We start from the raw sequence: 5,384 nt of genomic DNA, 5'->3' as shown, positions 1-5,384 counted from the left end.
TGTGTCAACTGCTAAAACGTGCACCAACACTTTTACCCACCAAACATGTAGTAGAGTTAGCTAACGGTAAAAGTCTAGAAGCCACGCACGTAGTTCAGGGTTGTAATCTTATCCTAGCTGGTCAAGCCTTCTCCATTGATCTCATCCCCATAGTTTTGGGTAGTTTCGACGTTGTGATTGGGATGGATTGGTTATCCCAACACCAGGCAGAAATCTTGTGCAGCGAAAAGGTTATTCGCATTCCTCGTTCGGGTCAGGAACCTCTAGAAGTTCAAGGCGACAAGAGTGGTGCTGTGGTTGGCATCATCTCTTTCTTGAAGGCTCAGAAGTGCTTACGAAAAGGTCACACAGCCATTCTGGCTCTCGTTACAGACGCATCAGCAAAGGAAAAGAAATTGGAAGATATTCCAATTGTACGTGATTACCCTCAGGTGTTTCCTGAAGACTTACCTGGCTTACCGCCTCATCGTCAGGTCGAATTTCAGATCGAGCTCGCTCCGGGAGCAGCACCCATAGCTCGCGCACCATATCGTCTAGCTCCATCGGAATTGGAGGAATTGTCAAAGCAACTGCAAGAACTCTTGGAAAAGGGTTTCATACGACCAAGCTCTTCGCCTTGGGGAGCTCCAGTACTTTTTGTGAAAAAGAAAGACGGTACGTTCAGGATGTGTATAGACTACCGCGAACTCAACAAGGTGACGGTGAAGAACCGTTATCCTCTTCCGCGCATCGACGACTTATTCGACCAGTTGCAAGGGTCGTGCTACTATTCGAAGATAGACTTAAGGTCGGGGTACCATCAGCTGAGAGTCCGGGATGAGGACGTCTCCAAGACAGCCTTCAGAACTCGTTACGGTCACTACGAGTTTCTCGTCATGCCATTTGGGTTAACGAACGCGCCTGCTGTATTTATGGACCTTATGAACAGGGTGTGCAAACCCTATCTTGACAAGTTTGTCATAGTATTCATCGACGACATCCTAATCTACTCCAAGAGTCAGGAGGAACACGAGCAGCACCTTCGTCTTATTTTGGAACTCCTTCGGAAGGAACAGTTGTACGCCAAGCTTTCTAAATGCGACTTCTGGCTTCGTGAAGTCCACTTCTTAGGCCACGTAGTGAACAAGGATGGGATCCATGTCGATCCATCCAAGGTAGATTCGATCAGGAACTGGCCTGCACCGCGTACACCGACGGAAATACGCCAATTCTTGGGTCTGGCAGGTTACTACAGACGGTTTATCAAGGATTTCTCGAAGATTGCTCAGCCGCTTACGTTACTGACGCAGAAGGGTGTTACCTATCGCTGGGGAGAGCCCCAGGAGACTGCTTTTCAGCACCTAAAGGATAGACTTTGTACTGCACCCATCCTCTCATTGCCAGAGGGCACGGATGACTTTGTGGTTTATTGTGATGCATCCATTCGGGGATTGGGATGTGTGTTAATGCAGCGCGACAAGGTTATTGCTTACGCCTCTCGTCAACTCAAGGTTCATGAACGGAACTACACGACGCACGACTTAGAGCTGGGAGCTGTTGTTTTCGCGCTTAAGATATGGCGACACTACCTGTACGGTACCAAGTGCACGATTTACACCGATCACAGGAGTCTCGAGCATATCCTTAAGCAAAAGGATTTGAACATGCGTCAACGACGATGGGTCGAGTTACTAAACGATTATGAATGCGCTATCAAGTATCATCCAGGCAAAGCCAATGTTGTGGCTGATGCCCTTAGTCGAAAGGACACTTTACCACGGCGCGTGCGAGCGCTACAGCTTACGATTCAGTCTAGCCTCCCTGCACAGATACGAAATGCTCAGGTAGAAGCATTGAAGCCCGAAAACGTCAAGGCTGAAGCCTTACGCGGCTCACGACAGCAAATGGAACAGAAGGCAGACGGTGCTTACTATGTAACGGGCCGGATTTGGGTCCCACTTTATGGCGGTTTACGCGAACTTGTAATGGATGAAGCTCACAAGTCTCGCTATTCGGTACATCCAGGGTCGGATAAAATGTACCACGATATCAGCACTACTTATTGGTGGCCTAGCATGAAGGCCCACATTGCTATGTATGTTGGAAAATGCTTGACTTGTGCGAGGGTCAAGGTTGAGTATCAAAAGCCGGCAGGGCTACTTCAGCAGCCTAAGATACCCCAGTGGAAATGGGAAGAAATTTCCATGGATTTTGTTACGGGCTTACCTAGATCCCAGCGTGGGAACGATACGATATGGGTCATAGTTGATCGACTCACCAAGTCTGCACACTTCCTGCCGATCAAGGAAACGGACAAGTTCTCCACACTCGCAGACGTCTATCTTAAAGAAGTTGTCTCGAGGCACGGGGTGCCCACATCTATCATTTCGGATCGCGATGCACGATTCACGTCAGAACTTTGGCAAGCAATGCATAAATCCTTTGGCTCACGACTAGACATGAGCACAGCATACCACCCTCAGACGGATGGACAGTCTGAGCGTACGATTCAAACACTTGAAGACATGCTTCGGGCATGCGTTATCGATTTCGGCAACGGCTGGGAAAAGCATCTCCCTTTAGTGGAGTTCTCATACAATAACAGTTACCATACCAGCATTCAAGCCGCCCCATTCGAGGCATTGTACGGGCGTAAATGCCGGTCACCCCTCTGCTGGGCAGAGGTGGGGGATAGTCAGATCACGGGTCCAGAGATTGTAGTGGACGCCACAGAAAAGATTGCACAGATACGACAACGCATGGCGGCAGCACGCGACCGTCAGAAAGCCTACGCGGACAAACGTAGAAAGCCATTGGAATTTGAGGTCGGGGACCGGGTTTTATTGAAAGTTTCGCCCTGGAAGGGTGTGGTTCGTTTTGGCAAACGGGGCAAACTGAATCCGCGATACGTCGGACCATTCGAAATTATAGAAAAGATTGGCAAGGTAGCCTACAAGTTGAACCTACCAGCTGAACTCGGGGCAGTTCACAATGTCTTTCACGTATCGAACCTAAAGAAGTGCCTATCAGACGAAACACTCATCATTCCTTTTAAGGAACTTACTATCGACGAGCGGTTGCAGTTCGTCGAGGAACCAGTCGAAATCACGGACCGGGATGTGAAGGTCCTCAAACACAAGAGAATCCCTCTTGTCCGAGTTCGTTGGAACTCCAAACGTGGCCCAGAGTACACCTGGGAACGCGAAGACAGGATGACAGAAAAGTACCCCCAGTTATTCGGGAACAAGGCAACCACTACTGAGGCTGAAGCTACTACTTCGGAATTTCGGGACGAAATTCCAGATCAACGGGGGGAGGATGTGACACCCCAGGAAAATCAGTGAACAGTACAGTTTACCTAGCTTCCTCAGTGAGTGCATACCAAAATTTCGGGACGAAATTTCCAATTAGTTGGGGATAATGTGACAACTCGTACTTTACCGTCTTGTACATTACGTGTAACCATTGAACTAATGTGAATTATGTGATTACATTGTGTGATCGAATATTATGTGCTATGTGATTTCATTAGAATGTGTATGTATGTTATGTGTGCACGAGCCCAAAACCACACACTAAAACCGATCGCACAAAGCAAACCCGTCATACAAGCCCGTTTGGGCCACCTTGAAATCGGACTCCACTTGATACCCGAGTTGGGCTCGGCCCACTCCCCACTCGCAACACAAAACCGAGTTAGGGGTTTTGTTTTACCACTTTTGCAAATCACAAACACACAAACCCTAGAAGCTTTGCTCTCTCTCTCTCTCTCTCGGCTTGCTTGGAACCCGACGGCACACACACACACTTTGAAGCTTGTGAAACGAATCGATCCTCTACCTTCATCCGGTTAGTGATGATGTTATGTTTTTGGATTATTTGTGATATTATGTGATTGCTATCATTCTGTTAGGTGATGTAACTAGGGTGTATGCTTGTAATATTGGTTAAATGTTGATGTTAATTGGATTGTTAATCGGTTCTCATGAATGATTAAGCTATACGGTTACTTGACATGAAATCGGTGATATGTATGTTTGGTGTTATGAGGAATAATTCGGATGGGTTAATAGTCTGAATGTATGCAAACCGGGTAGGATGCATGATAGCCAATGATTTATGATTCGGTATGTTTTTATAATAATCTGATTTTCTGTTCTTGATGTTAATATGAACATGCTTGATACTCATGATTTGAAGTTGAATGAAATCGGAATTAACTGTTGATTGATCGAAATTGTGAAACTGCCTAAGTTGTTTGCTAGAATCACGGATAAGTCAATGCAGGAATTATGGAAATCTGTTACACACACGGTTGCGACTCAGATTGCGAGTCGAAACCTCACCGTCTCGACTCGAGACCACAACAGCATGAACCGTAACCACGGTTGCGAGTCCCGTTGCGACTCGTAACCAGACCATGATGAACCGAGACCACCATTGCGACTCGCAACCAGCTGTTGCGACTCGTAATCTCCGGTTGCGACTCGAGATCTTCGTTGCGACTCGAGACCATCGTTTGTACGCACACTGTTGGGCCTTCACTGTCACGGGCCCAATCTATTGAGCCCAACGATTTGAATTGTGGACTGTTTATTAATGGACTTGTATGCGTTTGCTATTTGGGCCGATTGAGAATCTGGATTGTTTTGTTATTGGGCTGCTTAGGTTATTGGGCCGGGTATTGTTGGACTTAGACAATTGGATCCTCACATGCTATGTCTTATCTGCTTACGTGCGTACATGTTTGCCATGTCTATACGTGATTACTATATACGTGCTATATACGAACCTGACTCGTATAATAACCATGATAGGACGTGAGTGACCATTTACTTGCTACTTATATTCCTTGTGTATCTGCCGAGCAAACCAAGGTGAGTTCACACAGCCAAGGCATGGGATTCCCGGGTTGGGAATTGGGTTGGATATGTTATTGTAAAAGGAGATACTCGTACTTACGCATATACCAGACTATAGACCATCGTCCTCAGGTTAGTCAGGACACGTTACGTAAAGCCTACGTAACCCAGTATATTTGCCATATGTCTCCCGGGTCGGGAAGGACACGTTACGTAAAGCCTACGTAACCCAATACCATCTACTGGCTTCCAGGTCGGAAGGCCACGCTGCGTAAAGCCTACGTAGCCCCACGCGTACCACTGTCCTCGGGGAAGGGCACGTCACGTAAAGCCTACGTGACCCTGTACGTTTTTCTGTTCTCGGTACAGAAGAACACATGGTCGGAAGTTAGTCTAGTAAGTACCGTTAATGAGAAGCCCTCATTAACCAGGATAAACATGGGAAGCCCCCACCTTTATTACACACTAGTATGGGAAGCCCCCACTAGCTATACTTATGCATTACGTTATGAACTTACTTTCTGTGAACTCGCTCAACTAGTT

Source organism: Helianthus annuus, chromosome 5 (assembly GCF_002127325.2).
Source record: "Helianthus annuus cultivar XRQ/B chromosome 5, HanXRQr2.0-SUNRISE, whole genome shotgun sequence".
Lineage (NCBI taxonomy): Eukaryota > Viridiplantae > Streptophyta > Magnoliopsida > Asterales > Asteraceae > Helianthus > Helianthus annuus.
Note: the sequence above shows the minus strand (reverse complement) of the source record.